We start from the raw sequence: 19792 nt of genomic DNA, 5'->3' as shown, positions 1-19792 counted from the left end.
TCAAAACCTTCTTTAAGAAATGTATAGGTTCATTTCATATCAAAACCTCGAGATGTCATGTTCCGATACAGATCAAAAGCATAAACAAGATATTATAAGCCTTTCAACAGTTATTTACAACTACTGGCCTATAATCCAAAAATCTCTCATCGTCCTCCGACTATGCTCGGGGTCCACTACCTGTAACATAAAAAGCTGAGTGGGTCAGGCTTGGGAGCCTGGTGAGCATATAGGGTTTTCAACCCACAGTAATAATAAACTTATTAAGTTCATCAATCAACAATAACCCTGATTACCCGTTCCCGTTGTCCTCACTTTACGTCCTTAAACACCTATCACAAGGGACCTAGCTTAAGGAATATCATCGGGATGGACACTACTGCTAAGGGGTTTCCTCAGCCATACATGTCCTAAAGGCAACCATGAGGGGGATGGAGTACGCCAGCAAACATTTAGTTCACCAACACCTACAAGTTGCAAACTTGCTAGTGTGCCACTGGACTGTCTAGAAAAGTCCGTGGTCGTCATCTATACTCCGTTAGACGACTTCACCAAGAACAACAACAACAACACCAACACCGACACCGAGGCCTCTCACCATTTTAACACACACCGATTATTTCGTCTACCCATGTTCTACCCAATATATTTGGAGATAAAATACATATACAGTTTAAAACTTGTATAAAACATCTGTTCAACAGTCACCTCAAATAAACAATTAATATATTTACACATAACACGTATTTTAAGGTAAATTGTCACACCCCCAGCCATCGGCGGAAACACCGGGTAGTGTAACGTTATTCTTCGTATCACAGTTATATAACATACATTGAACAGTACTAAAGAAAATACATACCTTTATTGATAACTAAAAGTTACATAACTGTTTTTCTAGAACCTATTACATAATATCCGACTATGGCATACTTCTTAATGAACAGAAAGGTAATAGTAAAACTTCTTCTATTCGAATACATACCAGCTTTTCAAGTTCCTGAAAACACATGTATTTTAAAATACGTCAACATAAAGTTGGTGAGTCCACAGGTTTTGACTCCATACAATAATACATTTTCCACATTCAAAAGTATAGTTTTTGAAAGTATCATTTTGACTCTCCAACATTTAGTATGTATATTAGGTATAATAGTCTACTTATCAATTAAGTGTTATACCTAAACATTCCTTAATCCTAAGGTATAAGTAGGGGAAACTTATACTTAACATTAATACTTGTTGATATGTGCATAATTAGCCATATGTTTAGTATAGATTTTTATTCATTTTTAGCTAATTATGTGCATAATATGGACAAAAGGTACTTAATAATGTTTAAATTGTGTTTTCAGTCCAGAAGACATGCTTGGAAGCAAAAAGGAATAAGGAGAAACAATTAGAAACCAAAGAATGAAGAAAAAGAAGATATCTGGAGCTACTCGGCGAGTCCACGAAGCTACTCGGCGAGTTTCCTAGAATATTCGCGAAGAAAAGTCAAGAGTCCTTGATACACACGTATTTTCCACATCTACTTGGCGAGTTGGGGACCTACTCGCCGAGTTGACCCTGTTTTGTGATAAGTATAAATACGGAACCTTATTCCGAATTGGGGAACTTTCTGGCTTTTTGGGAGATACACCTGCGATTGAAGAACTCTTTGGAGACCTGAAGAACCCTAATCTTTGATCTTTTGAAGACTCAAGGCGAATTAGGTTATATTTTCCACTTAATCTTAGGATTTAATTATGACTAGCTTAGTTAAATTCGTTTTTGAGCTTGTTTCAACTGTAATCATGAGCTAAATTCGTGTTGTTTCTGTTTAGGAAAAACCAAGTTACTCCTGTGGTTTGATTATTACTTCTATTGATTGTTTATTGGTGATTTTATTAAATTAAGTTTGTTAAAGAACCTTATGCATTAACCATAACTATTTTCTGTTAATTGGAAGACAATTAAGCTGCATGAACATCTCTTAGTTGTTAACCTCATATGTTTATGTGAACACTTCATCATATGTCTAGGATTAATGAACATGAAACTAGGATTAATTAGAGAATGGGTAAATTAATGTGTGAGCTTGTTTGAGAAACCAACAAACAAGAGGTTAGTTGAGTCACCAACTTGATTAACCAATTACAAATCTTATTTAATCCAAATAAATGAACTAGGGAGTTAATTAGTTTAAACAATTGGCCACTGCTTGAATTGATTAATTTTCTAAGGGTTAGTAATAGTGAACATGAATCTAGCCACTATAGTTGGTAACCAATAACAATTAATTATCATCTTATTATACAAATAACCATAGGAGTGAATTGGTTGGACCTAAGCAGAAACTTTCTATCAAATTTGGTGAATTTTTACTTGTTTTTAGTTGTTTAGTTAATCACTTGTTAGGTGGTGTGTTTAAGTTTCTAGTCTTGTAAAACTAGAGAAAAACCCTTTACTTTTATTACTTGTTTAGTTAAAATTAGTTATTAGTTTAATTTCCATTCCCTGAGTTCGACACCCTACTTATCCAACTATACCACTAAAAGACAGGTTCACTGCCATTGTGTGCTAAATTTATAATTTAAAAGTAGGAATAAAACCAGTGCATTTCACACACATCACTTGTATACGACAAAGTATAATGTTTCTAACAATTTGCTACCATGAGCCTGTAACCGCTGCTATGACATAATACCTCTGATAGAACACACTCATGATTTACCATGAGAAACAAACACATTCATGATTTACCATGAGAAACAACACCGTACGCTTCATCGACGTCGGAACAATAACAAATAAAAGGATAGTTCATCACTTGCTTTTGGTTGACTGTAGCTAACAGTCACAAGTGGGGTGGTCAACCCGTATATTAATTATACACGACTTCCTCGCTCACACGGGATTTACGGTTACAGTTAAGAGGATTTCCACTAAAATCCCCAATCTTAGTTGATGAATACAATTACTCATGTAGACTTTGACGGCTTCCTATAGCTCTAACAACAAAAGCATCTTTATGTCTAAAACCCTAAGTTACTAGACTATGCTTTTAAACATTACTCCTAACTTCATAATATTTAGGCAGTATAATAGCTATATCTTGAAGTAAAACCAGGTTTTATCTTGACCTAAAACCAATAATAACAACATATAACGTTCCTAGTTTTATCTTGACATAAAACTATCAATAACAATACCAAGTTTTATCTTAACATAAAACTAACAATAACAACGTATAACCTATCCAGTTTTATCTTGACATAAAACTATTAATAGCAACATACTTTATAACTTAACATATAAATCTTCTGAATATAACTTCGGAACTATATCGCACACAACATATATATAGAATCTTAAGTATAACTCAAGATCTACATTAGTAAATTAACATACTGATAAGTTGATAATAGTTGTCTATATTCAAAATATTATATTTAGAACAACTATACCCCGACTATTATAACTATATACTATCATATAGACATAATAATAACATATATATATAATATCTAGCATGCGTTTTCCCCCGAAATATTAGAAAGTGGGGCCGTGAAACTCACCCTAGTAGCGTGATTTTATGTTATCTAAGCAAAAACGGTCAGCGTACGAGGTCGTTGGGGCTCGGGATGCAAGAGGGCCTCAACAAAGGAGAGAAAGGGAAGAAGTTCAGGTGTAAGAATGGCTGAAGTCGGACCTGCTATTTATAGTAATGATTTTATAACCTCACGTCGTGAGTTTTATAAGGCTCACGTCGTGAGTCCTGCATGTTCATCACGTAGACTTGCCATTTGTGTCCCTAGCTTCGGTAGGTGGCCATGTGACTCCTCACGTCGTGAAAAACTCCTTGTTCACGTCGTGAGTTTGGATCTTATCCCCTCGCAGCCTCGTCACACCTTCTAGATCCAAAATGTGGCGGTTTGAGTCCTCACGTCGTGAGTTTTTATGCTCACGTCATGAGTTCAGTCAAATTAGGGTTTCTGACAGCGATATCTTCGGAAGGCCATAACTTTTGCATACGAACTCCGTTTTTGATGTTCTTTATATCCACGCGTAGGTATTTATGAGTACTACAACTCTCTTTTAGACTTAAATAGATAATTCTAAGTCTATTTTAAATTCCTCTTATTATAGAGATTTATAGTGTTCGGTTTATCATAACTTCTTCATGCGAAGTCAGATTCAAACATTCTCTATATTTTTGGAATCGTATGGACATATACTTTGAGTTGTATCATAAAGAAGGTTCATATTTGTATTAGAATTTATCATGAACTACATAACACTCTTACCACATTACTAGTTTAACATAATCACATTACATGATTGGCATAATCACATGTGATTGTCTATTGACACATTTTGACTAGTGTTACATTCTCCCCCTGTTAGAATAATTTCGTCCCGAAATTTATCTTATGGATGGGGTTTCGTTAAACAGTTGGGGGTATTTTTCTTTCATCTGATCTTCACGTTCCCAAGTAAATTCAGGTCCTCGCAAAGAGTTCCATCGAACTTTCACTATGGGAATACGACTTTGCTTTAATCGTTTGACTTCTCGATCCATAATCTCAACAGGTTCTTCTACAAAGTTGAGTTTCGTATTGACTTGTATCTCTTCGAGAGGTATAACAAGAGTGTCATCGGATAGACATCTTTTGAGGTTTGATATGTGAAAAACATCGTGCACATTTCTTAGTTCTTGAGGCAACTTGAGTTGGTATGCGACAGAACCAATTCTTGCCAGAATTTCAAAAGGTCCTATATATTGTGGGTTTAGTTTGCCTCGTTTCCCGAATCGAATTACACCTTTCCAAGGAGAGACTTTAAACATTACTTTATCTCCAACTTGGAATTGTAAAGGCTTACGTCTTACGTCAGCATAGCTCTTTTGACGATCACGTGCAGCCTTTAATCGATCCTTAATTTGCACGATCTTTTCAGTTGTATTGTGGATTATTTCTGGTCCAGTACGTAAGGTATCGCCTGTACGTTCTCTGGCCATCTGCGTATCTCCAACTTCTGCCCAACACACTGGGGAACGACATTTTCGTCCATAAAGAGCCTCAAATGGTGCAGCCTTGATGCTGATGTGATGACTATTGTTGTAGGAAAACTCAATTAACGGTAAATGAATATCCCACACATTTCCAAAGTCTATTACACAGGCTCGGAGCATATCTTCTAAAGTCTGAATGGTTCTCTCACTCTGACCATCAGTCTGTGGATGGTAAGTGGTACTCATGTCTAGACGTGTTCCTAAGGATTTTTGTAGAGATTGCCAAAATCTTGAAGTGAATCTACTATCTCGGTCAGAAATAATAGAATTTGGAACTCCATGCAATCTGACAATTTCCTTAAGATAAACTCTAGTCAGCTTCTCCATCTTGTCGTTCTCCTTAATTGGTAAGAAATGGGCAGACTTAGTCAACCTATCGACTATCACCCAAATAGTATCGGACCCACTAGGAGTTTTAGGTAACTTAGTGATGAAGTCCATTGATATCTGCTCCCATTTCCATTCAGGTATTTCCGGTTGTTGAAGTAAACCTGAAGGATTTTGATGTTCTGCCTTTACTCTAGAACAAGTCAAACATTTGCTCACATAAGTAGCAATTTATGCCTTCATGTTTGGCCACCAATAATGTACTTTTAAATCTAAGTACACTTTGTCAGAACCTGGATGCACGGAATATCTGGACTTGTGGGCTTCTTCTAAGACCAAGTCCCTGACTCCACCAAACCTTTGCGTCCAAACTCGGTTCATAAAGTATTGTATTCCGTCGTCTTTTCGTATAAGTTGCTTTTCCATTCCTCGCAAAGCTTCGTTCTTAATGTTTTCTTCTTTTAGAGCCTCAAGCTGAGCTTCTCTAATTTGTGCGGTAAAGTTAGAATAGATAGTTATAGTTAATGCTCGTACTCGTCGAGGTTTAATATATTCTTTCTGGCTCAAGGCATATGCTACCACGTTTGCCTTTCCGAGATGATAACGAATCTCACATTCGTAATCATTCAACAATTCAACCCATCTTCTTTGTCTCATATTAAGATCTTTTTGGTCGAAGATGTGTTGGAGACTCTTGTGGTCGGTAAAAATAGTACACTTAGTACCGTATAAGTAATGTCTCCAAATTTTTAGTGCAAAAATTACAGCTCCCAGTTCAAGATCATGGGTAGTGTAATTATTCTCATGCATCTTAAGTTGTCGTGATGCATATGCGATAACTTTTCCTCTTTGCATCAACACACATCCCAATCCTTGATTTGACGCGTCGCAGTATACAACGAAATCTTCTGTTCCATCTGGAAGGGATAGGATTGACGCACTACACAACATTTGCTTCAGTTTCTGAAAAGCAGCTTCTTGTTTGTCTTCCCAGTTGAACTTCGTATTCTTCTGGGTTAGTGCTGTAAGTGGCTTGGCTATTTTGGAGAAATTCTCTATGAATCTACGGTAATAGCCAGCAAGTCCTAGGAATTGACGCACCTCTGTTGGCGTCTTTGGTGCTTCCCAATTCCTGATTGCTTCAACTTTGGATGGGTCAACATGAATTCCTTTGTTGCTAACTATATGACCTAAAAATTGTACTTCTCTAATCCAAAACTCACATTTGGAGAATTTAGCGTACAACTTTTCTTTTCTTAGTAGTTCCAAGATTATTTGCAGGTGTTGACCATGTTCTTCCTTGGTTCGTGAATATATCAATATATCATCGATAAATACGATCACGAATTTATCCAAGTATGGTTTGCAAACACGATTCATGAGATCCATAAACACTGCTGGGGCATTGTGTAACGCCCGTAGATCAGGGCTAGTCAATTTAGAGACGATAAGCGTCAAAAATGACTTTTTGATAAAAGATTATTTAGGATGAATAATCTTAACTAAGTTGTAGTATATGTTACAAGGATTCCGTAGACATAAAGAACGCCGAAATCCGAGTTATAACGAAGAAGTTATGACCTGTCGAAGTTTCGCGACAGAACCGACACGACACAGCGCGACGCAAATAGTGAATTTACGTTAGAGCGATATTTGGCCTTAGTGATCTAAACGAAAGTCGTAGAATTCGTTAAACCGAGAGCGTGCATAAAAATAACGCCCAAATCTGACTTCGTATGAGGAAGTTGTGATTTTCCGAAGTTTCGACTTAGTAGTGTGCAACCCGAATACTCGATTTGAGATCGAGCGGTTTTTAGCCGAAACAATCTAAACGAGAATCGAAGATCTCGTCAATGGTAGTGCAACGGTAAAAAGACAGACAAAAACGGACGTCGGATGAAGAAGTTATGAATTTATAACGGAGATTTCCTGTCCCGGCCTACTAAAAATAATATATTAATAATATATTAAAATTAAAGTCAAAATTAGCCAATGGAGTCTAAACAAGAGTTGTAGAGCATAATCTCACCTACGCGTGGATATAAAGAACGTCGAAAACGGAGCTCGTATGCGGAAGTTATGAATTTCTGAAGTTCGGGACGTGCACCCTAAGGCTGTCACAGTTCACGAGGTGAGTATTAGAAACTCGCGAGGTGAATAGATGATGGACGTCTTCCAGGGAAAGTGGCCATGACGAACGCAATGACGTATCGAGCTCACGAGGTGAATATTAGAAACTCACGAGGTGAATATTAGAAACTCACGAGGTGAGTCAGTTCACGAGGTGAATATTAGAAACTCACGTGGTGAACTCAGAAAATTCACCCTATAAATAGAAATCGAGGGTCAGCGGAGTTTGGTTGCTCATCTCTTACTCTCCCACTCCCGATACTCTCTCTAAGCCCTATTTTAACCCCCCGAATCCCCGGTATCAATCCCGAGACCCGAAGCAAGTCCCTAAGCCCCGAAGATCCCGAGAAAATTAGTTTGCGAGCCGAAGCTCTGTCCGCGAGAAGCCCGGTTTTTGTGAAGATCTCCCGATTTCACCGAAGAATACTGCTTCTACAAGCCGTAGTGCTGTCCGATCATCTTCTGATCAAGTGAGTGTGTGGTTACTTTCTTCTAACACATAAATATTAAGTATTTGCTAAGAAATACGTGATATGTGTTTATATATATTGTTGTTTATATGTGTGAGTGTATAGTCCCTTTCATAAACACGATCTTAGTACAAGTATTCGTTGAATGTATTATATCTATGTTATGAGTGAGTGTATAGTTACTTTCTTCTAACACATAAGTATGAAGTATTTGCTATGAAATACGTGCTATGTGTTTATATATTGTCGTTTATTTGAGATGTTGGTGGAATGGATGAACTATATAGGTTTTAATGAGTTAGACTGTATATGTATTTTATAACTACAAATATGTTGGGTAGTACATGGGTAGATGAGATCCGTGAGTATGGATCAGATCAAGAGGTTAGTTTTAGATTCGTGAGTAGGGATCAGATCAAGAGGCTAGTTTTAGATCCGTGAGTATGGATTAGACCAAGAGGTTAGTTTTAGATCTGGGAGTATGGATCAGGTAAAGAGATAAAACTTGTTATTAGTCCGGGAGTATGGATTAAGACTAAGTTAATTGTCCCTAGTCCGGGAGTATGGATTGGGCACAGTTATTGATCCGGGAGTATGGATCAGATCAGCATTAAGGTATAGTTAATTGTCCCTATTTCGGGAGTATGGATTGGGTACAATTATTGATCCGGGAGTATGGATCAGATCAGGAGGTTAGTTTTAGATCCGTAAGTATGGATCAGGTAGTTTTAGATCCGTGAGTATGGATAAGGGGAAAAGGTTAGTTTTAGATCCGTGAGTAAGGATCAGGTGAAAAGGTTAGTTTTAGATCCGTGAGTAGGGATCAGGTAAAGAGGAAAATTTTAGATACGAGAGTTTAGATCGTGTCGTTGTGAGGATCGATGGGGTGGGATAAGAGTTGCTTGTATATAGTGAAACTGTATATATATATATATATATATATATATATATATATATATATATATATATATATATATATATATATATATATATATATATATATATATATATATATATGATATAACATTGTGGGTTGAAAACCCTATATGCTCACCAGGCTCCCAAGCCTGACCCACTCAGTTTTCTTTGTATTACAGGTAATGACACAAGAGTATAAGTTGGTGGACTTGACGAGAGATTTTGGATAATAGACCAGTAGTTGTAAATAACTGCTGTAAGGTCAAATTGTTCTGTTTATGCTTTTGGTCTGTATTGAACATTACATCCCGAGATTTTGTTAAATAATGAAAATACGTTTCTTTAAAGAAATGCTTTGATAAATTCTTATCATATTTTGTTTTGGGAACAAATTCCGCAACTGTTTTCTTTAAAAGATTACTCTGATTTTAAAAACAAAGCATAAACAAATCGGTATTTTCTGGCCGAGAAATTGGGGGTGTCACACATTGGTTAATCCAAAAGACATAACTAAGAACTCATAATGACCATAATGTGTTCTAAATGCTGTTTTTGGAATGTCGTCTTCTTGTACTCTGAGTTGATGGTATCCTGATCTAAGATCTATCTTTGAGTAGTAGCTGGATCCTTGCAGTTGATCGAATAAATCATCAATTCTCGGAAGTGGATAACGATTCTTGATCGTTAGCTTGTTTAGCTCCCGATAATCAATACACATTCGAAAGGATCCGTCCTTCTTCTTGACAAACAAGATTGGTGCTCCCCAAGGTGAAAAACTTGGTCGGATAAAGCCTTTGTCAAGAAGTTCTTGTAGTTGACTAGACAATTCTTGCATTTCAGATAGAGCCAACCGATAAGGAGATTTCGCTACTAGGGTTGCTCCTGGAATTAAGTCGATTCGAAACTCGACTTGTCGGACGGGAGGTATTCCAGGTAGATCTTTAGGAAACACGTCAGGGAAATCACATACTTGAGGTATGTCCTTGTGTTCTTTTGTCTTTCTCTTCCTATCTACAATGTGGGCTAAGAATGCGCTATATTTCTTATGTAGATATTTCTGGGTCTTAGTACAAGAGATGACTTTAAGGTTCTTCCCAGATTTATCACCATAGATAATCAGGGCTTCGCCGTTTGGTAAGGGTAGTCGTATGGCTTTCTCATGACATAGAATTTCGGCGTGGTGTGAAGATAACCAATCCATGCCAATTATGACATCAAAACTACCGATAGGCATTGGCATGAGGTTGACGTGAAAAAGGTAGTTATTAAGAGTTAACAGACAGTTTTCTAGGATTTCATGTGTTTTCTCAGTTTGACCGTTAGCGATTTCTACTTCATAGATTTCTTTTAATCTGCTAGACTTATGACTTAACAATTTTCTAAATGTTGGAGTTATAAAACTTCGATCTGCTCCAGAGTCGAAGAGTATAGAAGCATATAAATTATCTATAAGAAACGTACCAGATATGACCGAAGGGTCCTGGATAGTCTCTCTGCTTCCCATCACAAACGCCCTGCCACGTCCTATGCCTCCCTGACTCCTTAACTTTGGACATTATTTCTTGATATGTCCAACCTCCCCACACTCGTAGCATTTTCTTCCTTCACCACGGCCTGTCCCATTATTGGTTTGTTGATCGACTGTTGCAGGTGTTGTGCTCCTGCATTAACTAGCAGTATGCCCCTTTTTCTTGCACTTCATGCAGACAAAACAGTCACCTGGATGATGACGGTTGCACTGATTGCACCATGAAAATTTTGGTTGTGTAGATACTGCTGTTGTGGCTGCATAATTGGTTACCACTTCTTGTCTTTTCTCAGATGATTGTTTGGGATTCTTCCTATTAAACTTGCGCTTGTTTGTTCTAGATTTGGGAGACTCAACCTTTGAGACCACTTCTGTTCCTTGGATCTCTGTGAGGGTTAGCTGATGAGCTATCCTCTTGGTGCTGTCATAAGTAGTAGGCTTTGATGCGATCACCATGCCTTTAATTTGCGATGCTAAACCCCAGATATATCGCTCAATCTTTTTATATTCAGGGGTTACAAGTGCTGGACACATTACAACAAGACCATTAAATCTAGCGGTATAAGCTTTTATCTCTGAACCCTTCATGGTTAGGGTCCACAGTTCTTGTTCCAGTTTATGTATCTCCTCCCTAGGACAATACTCCTCTACTAGCATCATTTTTAGCTCCTCCCATTTCATGGAATTTGCAGTATTAATTCCCATGGTATTCACATGGTTGTTCCACCAGGTGAGTACTGCATCAGCGAAAGTACATGCTGTAAATCGTACTTTACAATCATCTGGACAGAAGCTTATTTGAAAGACGGACTCTGTCTTTTCTATCCACCTCGTCAAATTAACTACCCCTTCATTTCCATGAAAGCTTTTTGGCCTGCAATTCATAAAATCTTTGTAGGTACATGTTCTAGTGGTCCCTACATGGCCTTCATTTCTAACTCCATCTCTTGTGACATTAGATAGAGCCGCAACAATTCTTTGAGCTATGATTTCTTCAAGTTGTACTGTACTTATTGAGGGGTTTATTTCTGGTGGTGGTTGCGGTTGTTGTTGTTGTTGTGGTGCTGATGGTCGGTTAGGGTTTAGCTGATTACTCCTTCTAGGCATTTTGTTTTAGTTCCTATTATAAATAATAAGAATTTTATGAGTTTTGTTAATCATTTAATACACGAGTACTAAATACTCCAGTTATTATTCACAGTGTAAAACGTAATAGACAACATAATGATTATTGTAACATATGCTTTATATTATTACCAGTGGTTACATCAGTTTATTTAGGTTATAAGAGAAAAGTTTCTATAAACATTGCAAAATTTGCAAGGTTTTCTACATCCTTGCTATAAACTTTCCTCTTTTCGCCTTAACTAGTTTGATTTTCTCTATTTACATAACCACTAGTTGGAGCTTATCTACCAGAAACCTAAGTGATGACCCAGCACGTCAGTGACATTAACCACTTGCTCTTCAAGTGCTTGAGTTCTCTGCTCAAGACTTCCCGTGCGTTCTTCATCTCTTGAGGTTTGATTGTAGAGCTCTAACTCTGCAATCCTGGCATCGTGAGTAATCATGTCATTATAAGCAAAATTTATACGATGATGGACATCCATCATCGATTCCTGATCTCGTGTCCTTTGTCCTTCTAGCCTTCGCACTCTTCCAGAGAGATGAGTAGACCTCCCTTCGACAATTTCCATTTTGTCTTCAATTTTGACACTTTTCTCAAACAATTGAGATAAAGTGTTATCTTCAGAAGAATGTGGGAGATGTGGTCGAGATGATTGACCAGTCTCATACATCTTGGCAGCTCTTTCTTCCGCCACCCACCTATCAACGGTTTGTGCGATCCGTGCAGGTTCATCTTGAACTCTATGACTTCCTGAAGATGTCGCCTTCTGACTCTTCTTAATCTTTTGCCATATCGGTATGGATTTACTTGCCGTGTGTTTCATTTTTACTCCTCCTGGAACTTTACGGTAAAGAGTGTTCAGTGGTGGTAAAGATGATGCCACCAACTCTGTCTCCTCCATGGATTCACTTCCTTCCATTGGTTCACTCTCTTCCCATTCGTTGGAGGGTAAAGGTGCTCCATCGTCAGAAGGTATTGGATGAAAGGTGGTTGGATTTATAGGGTAGTAAGGATCGCCTACCATCATGGGGAATGAAACTTCCTCTTCTTCATCCGTGTCCTCGATGATTATCCATTCTCTTGAATGTGCCATGCCTAATTCCTATACGTTTTGGATCACCAAAAAGTTTTAGTCTATCAAATATTACTCCCAAATTAAATAGTTCATATGATCTGATCATAATAAAAAGTAGTTGCGCACCTACACCTAGTTGTGATAGGATATATGCACATATAAACTTTAGTTGGAATATTTGATCTAAATCCTTGAGATCAAAAACATTCCGGGTATTAAGATGTATTCTCATCGCGGGTCTGAGTCTTTACATATGACTCTATATTCTTATTTATTGTATTCATGCTTTAACTATTGTTTGTTACTTCAGGTCTATCTGATAAGGCTCCGGCCAGTCAGGACAGTCGAAAGGGCATGATCATTTTAGCATATAGCTGTTCTGAAATCCAGCAACCCAAATCGACATGTCTATCCTTGTCACCGCTCCCGTAAGTAGTCCTTTAGTAGAATAATTAATAATACTTTTTATTTATAGGCTAAGGGATATACCTAAACCTAATAGAGTAAGTCCTAAACTATAGACGTGCTTTCCTACGAAAGTACTAGTTCACTATACTTAATAGCTCTGATACCAATTTCTGTCACACCCCCAGCCATCGGCGGAAACACCGGGTAGTGTAACGTTATTCTTCGTATCACAGTTATATAACATACATTGAACAGTACTAAAGAAAATACATACCTTTATTGATAACTGAAAGTTACATAACTGTTTTTCTAGAACCTATTACATAATATCCGACTATGGCATACTTATTAATGAACAGAAAGGTAATAGTAAAACTTCTTCTGTTCGAATACATACCAGCTTTTCAAGTTCCTGAAAACACATGCATTTAAAAATACGTCAACATAAAGTTGGTGAGTCCACAGGTTTTGACTCCATAAAATAATACATTTTCCACATTCAAAAGTATAGTTTTTGAAAGTATCATTTTGACTCTCCAACATTTAGTATGTATATTAGGTATAATAGTTTGCTTATCAATTAAGTGTTATACCTAAACATTCCTTAATCCTAAGGTATAAGTAGGGGAAACTTATACTTAACATTAATATTTGTATACGACAAAGTATAATGTTTCTAACAATTTGCTACCATGAGCCTGTAACCGCTGCTATGACATAATACCTCTGATAGAACACACTCATGATTTACCATGAGAAACAAACACACTCATGATTTACCATGAGAAACAACACCGTACGCTTCATCGACGCCGGAACAATAACAAATAAAAGGATAGTTCATCACTTGCTTTTGGTTGACTGTAGCTAACAGTCACAAGTGGGGTGGTCAACCCGTATGGACATATACTTTGAGTTGTATCATAAAGAAGGTTCATATTTGTATTAGAATTTATCATGAACTACATAACACTCTTACCACATTACTAGTTTAACATAATCACATTACATGATTGGCATAATCACATGTGATTGTCTATTGACCTATTTTGACTAGTGTTACATAAATACTTCATATCTATGTGTAAAGTGAAAGTAACTACACATTCACATGATTTGATGATAATCGGGCAGCAATTCGTTTCCTAAAACGTACGTTTCTAATAAAACCGGGAGTTTTATTGAGAAACCGGGCTCTGCGAAGGTCGGACTTTGAAACCGAAAAGATAAATTTTCTGGGCTTCTCGGGCACTTCGTGGAGTATTCCGGGGCTTATAATTGATACCGGGACTTTGGGGGATGATAAAATGAAAGAAATATGGGTTTAGGGGCTAAAATTGACACTTTTCCAAAATATACCCGGGAGGTCTCGCACCCTCCTATTTATAGGAGCGAGCCTCCTGATCCAACAGCTGAGAAGCCTCCAAGTGGCGTAGATACGGAGCGAGGGGCACGTGGGCTCGCACGTGGCTGCGCATTGCGAAGTGGCTGCTGGCAGCCTCTGATTGGACCGAAGTCCGAATCCGAGGAGGGGGTCTCGTGGCTTCTGCGAAGGTTCGGACGCACGAGGAAGAGGACACGCGTCGCCTTCTCACTGGACCGCTTCGGATCAGCTCAGCAGCTCGGATGACTCAGCAGCATTTTAGACACGTGGCTCGCATGACTCACCAATTTCGGACACGTGGCACTCATACAGCGAAGGTGACGTGGCCGAAGCCACCTATGCGAAATTTCTCCGTTTTCGCGCCAAAACTTCTAAAATCCATAACTTTCGCATACGAGCTCCGTTTTTGACGTTCTTTATATGCACGCGTAGGTAAAATTACGCTCTACAACTTTCGTTTAGACTTCGTCGGCTAATTTTGATGTAAATTTTTATATTATTATTTTTAACAGACCGGGACAGGAAATTCATTAAAAATTCTTAACTTCTTCATCCGACGTCCGTTTTCGTCTGTCTTTTTACCGTTGTGCTACTATTGACGAGACCTTCGATTCTCGTTTAGGTCGTGTCGGCTAAAAATCACTCGATCTAAATTTCGAGTTTTTAGCTATCTACTGCTAAGCTGAAACTTCGAAAAATCATAACTTCCTCATACGAAGTCAGATTTGGGCGTTCTTTTTATACCTACTCTCGGTTTAACAAAAACTACAAGTTTCGTTTAGATCACTAAGGCTAAAAAGTAGTTTATCAAAAACTCACTTTTTTTACGATATTCAGCACCGTGCCGGTTTTGTCGTGAAACTTCGACAGGTCATAACTTCTTCGTTATAACTCGTATTTCAGCATTCTTTATATATCCGTAATCCTTGTCACGACCACTACAACTTTCTTAATAGATATCGGCTTTATCTAATATTTATTTTCGACGCTCATTTTTATTCTTAATTAATTAACTCCTAGTAATTAAGCATAAAACACATAAAACACATAATATTCACATAATTCTTTTTCATTTCTTCAAAATGAGTTACAAAGGTTAACCTAGACTATCACCTTAATATTAATGCCTACGCTAGAAACACAAGTGTTACAATTCTCTCCCCCTTAGGATGATTCCGTCCTCGGAATCACATACCAGCGAGTAGCGACTCATCATGTCACTCTCCGTTTCCCAGGTGAGATTTGGCCCCTTCGTATGTTTACAGCGCACAAGCACTAAATCAACCATCTTGCGTCGCAACTTCTTAGTCTTACGGTCAACGATTGCCTCAGGTTTTTCGATCAACCTTTTGTTTTCATTCAACCTTAACTCAGAAATGGGAATTATGTCGGGCACATCTCCCGTGAACTTTCTCAAATAACACACATGAAAGGTGTTATGAATACCCTCCAGTTCTTCCGGTAATTCTAGCTTGTAAGCTTGATTCCCGATCCTCTGAAGAACTTTAAATGGTCCAATAAACCTTGGACTCAATTTTCCCCTTTTACCAAATCTTATAAGTCCCTTCCACGGCGAGACTTTAAGTAAAACCGAATCTCCAACTACGAAGGATATCGGTTGTCTTTTCTTGTCAGCATAACTCTTTTGTCGATCTTGAGCAGCTAACATCCTCTCCCTAATTATTTTCAACTTTTCAGCAGTCTGATGAACTACTTCAGGTCCCATAAACTGCTTTTCCCCAGCTTCCAGCCAACATGACGGCGTTCGACACTTTTCTCCATACAAAGCGTGATACGGTGCCATCTTGATGCTTGAGTGGAAACTATTATTATAGGAAAATTCTACTAAAGGTAAGCGTTCATCCCAGTTACCTTGGAATTCTAGGGTACATGCTCTCAGCATATCCTCCAATGTTTGAATCGTTCGTTCGCTCTGACCATCAGTTTGCGGATGGTAAGCTGTACTCAAACACAACTTGGTACCCAATTCCTCTTGTAGACTCCTCCAAAACCTTGAGGTAAAACGACTATCACGATCGGATACAATCGTTAACGGAACACCGTGAAGCCTCACAATTTCCTTCATGTAAGAATTCGCAAGTTTATCCATAGACTATTTCTCTTTGGCTGCTATGAAATGTGCACTCTTAGTGAAGTGATCAACGACCACCCAAATCATGTTGTGACCGTTCTTTGTTCTGGGCAGTTTAGTCACAAAATCCATGGTAATATCTTCCCATTTACCCATGGGTACATGCAAAGGTTCTAAACTCCCATACGGTTTCTGATGTTGTGCATTAACCCTAGCACAAGTTACACACTCGACCACATACTTAGCAACATTGAGCTTCATCGTCGGCCACCAGTAATAGGATTTTAGGTCCCTATACATTTTCATACTGCCGGCATGAATCGAGTACATGGTCTTGTGGGCTTCTTCTATCAGAAGATCTCTTACTCCTGCCGTCTTAGGTACCCAAATCCTATCTTTGAATACCTTCAGTATTTTGACCGTTTGTATCAAACACCAACGTTTTGCCCAAACGTTCCTCCTTCCGGTCATTTTTCTCTAAAGCTTCCTCCTGAGCTTTCTTTATACTTTCCACAACTGTCGAGACCACTTCAATTCTCAACGCTCTTGGCCTTTTCTTTTCAAGATTTACCTTCCGACTGAAAGCATCATCAACAACATTTGCTTTACCAGGGTGGTAAAGTATCTCACAGTCGTAGTCCTTGAGTAACTCTAGCCAGCGCCGTTGCCTCATGTTCAATTCCTTCTGATTAAAGAGATATTGAAGACTCTTATGATCAGTGAAAAGTTTTCACTTAGTACCGTAAAGATAGTGCCTCCATATCTTTAAGGCGAATACTACCGCTGCCAACTCCACATCATGAGTGGGGTAGTTCTTTTCATGCTCTTTCAATTGCCTCGATGCATACGCGATCACTTTATCCCTTTGGGTCAGAACACAACCTAACCTAACTCCAGAGGCATCACTATAGACTGCGAAGTCATCAACTCCTTCAGGTAACGAAAGAATCGGTGCTTCACACAATCTCTTATTCAACTTCTCAAAGGCTTCCTTATGCTTCTCATTCCAAGCATAAGTAGCTCCTTTGTGGGTCAAAGCTGTTAATGGAGTAGCTATCGAAGAAAAGCCTTGGATAAATCGGCGATAATATCCGGCTAATCCTAAAAAGCTTCTAATCTCCGTAGGACTTTTTGGTTGTTCCCACTTCATCACAGCTTCAATCTTTGCTGGGTCAACCATTATCCCTTCTTGGTTAACTACATGACCTAAAAATTGGACTTCTTGAATCCAAAATTCACATTTGGAGAACTTTGCATACAACTTCTACTTTTTCAGAACTTCTAGCACTTCGCGCAGATGCTTTTCATGCTCCTGCTTTCTTTTCGAAAAGACCGATTTAATTTATGCTTTTTAAAATAAAATCAGAGAAATCTTTTTAAAAGATGTTGCGGAATTGGTCCCCAAAACAAAACATGATAAAAGTTTATCAAAACCTTCTTTAAGAAATGTATAGTTTCATTTCATATCAAAACCTCGGGATTTCATGTTCCGATACATATCAAAAGCATAAACAAGACATTATAAGCCTTTCAACAGTTATTTACAACTACTAGCCTATAATCCAAAAATCTCTCATCGTCCTCCGACTATGCTCGTGGTCCACTACCTGTAACATAAAAAGCTGAGTGGGTCAGGCTTGGGAGCCTAGTGAGCATATAGGGTTTTCAACCCACAACAATAATAAACTTATTAAGTTCACCAATCAACAATAACCCTAATTACCCATTCCCGTTGTCCTCACTTTACGTCCCTAAACACCTATCACAAGGGACCTAGCCTAAGGAATATCATCAGGATGGACACTACTGCTAAGGGGTTTCCTCAGCCATACATGTCCTAAATGCAACCATGAGGGGGGTGGAGTACGCCAGCAAACATTTAGTTCACCAACACCTACAAGTTGCAAACCTGCTAGTGTGCCACTGGACTGTCTAGAAAAGTCCGTGGTCGTCATCTATACTCCGTTAGGCGACTTCGCCAAGAACAACAACAACAACACCAACACCGACACCGAGGCCTCTCACCATTTTAACACACACCGACTATTTCGTCTACCCATGTTCTACCCAACATATTTGTACATAAAATACATATACAGTTTAAAACTTGTATAAAACATCTGTTCAACAGTCACCTCAAATAAACAATTAATATATTTACACATAACACATATTTTAAGGTAAATTCTTCATATCTATGTGTAAAGTGAAAGTAACTACACACTCACATAATTTGATGATAATCGGGAAGTAATTCGTTTCCTAAAACGTTCGTTTCTAATAAAACTGAGAGTTTTATTGAGAAACCGGGCTCTGCGAAGGTCAGGCTTTGAAACCGAAAAGATAAATTTTCTGGGCTTCTCGGGCACTTCGTGGCGTATTCCGGGGCTTATAATTGATACCGGGGCTTTGGGGGATGATAAAATGAAAGAAATATGGGTTTAGGGGCTAAAATTGACACTTTTCCAAAATATACCCGGGAGGTCTCACACCCTCCTATTTATAGGAGCGAGCCTCCTGATCCAACGGCTGAGAAGCCTCCAGGTGGCGTAGATCCAGAGCGAGGGGCACTTGGGCTCGCACGTGGCTGTGTATGCGAAGTGGCTGCTGGCAGCCTCTGATTGGACCGAAGTTCGGATCCGAGGAGGGGGTCTCGTGGCTTCTGCGAAGGTTCGGACGCACGAGGAAGAGGACACGCGTCGCCTTCTCACTGGACCACTTCGGATCAGCTCAGCAGCTCGGATGACTCATCAGCATTTTAGACACGTGGCTCGCATGACTCACCAATTTCGGACACGTGGCACTCATACATCGAAGGTGACGTGGCCGAAGCCACCTATGCGAAATTTCTCGGTTTTCGTGCCAAAAATTCTAAAATCCATAACTTTCGCATACGAGCTCCGTTTTTGACGTTCTTTATATGCACATGTAGGTAAAATTACGCTCTACAACTTTCGTTTAGACTTCGTCGGCTAATTTTGACTTTAATTTTTATATTATTATTTTTAACAGACCGGGACAGGAAATCCGTTAAAAATTCATAACTTCTTCATCCGACGTCCGTTTTCGTCTGTCTTTTTACCGTTGTGCTACTATTGACGAGACCTTCGATTATCGTTTAGGTTGTGCCGGTTAAAAATCAATCGATCTAAAATTCGAGTTTTTAGCTGTCTACTGCTAAGCTGAAACTTCGAAAAATCATAACTTCCTCATACGAAGTCAGATTTGGGCGTTCTTTTTATACCTACTCTCGGTTTAACGGACACTATAAGTTT

The sequence above is a fragment of the Lactuca virosa genome, chromosome 7 (genome assembly GCF_052849685.1).
Source record: "Lactuca virosa cultivar CGN04683 chromosome 7, Lactuca_virosa_CGN04683_v6, whole genome shotgun sequence".
NCBI classification, from domain to species: Eukaryota; Viridiplantae; Streptophyta; class Magnoliopsida; order Asterales; family Asteraceae; genus Lactuca; species Lactuca virosa.
Note: the sequence above shows the minus strand (reverse complement) of the source record.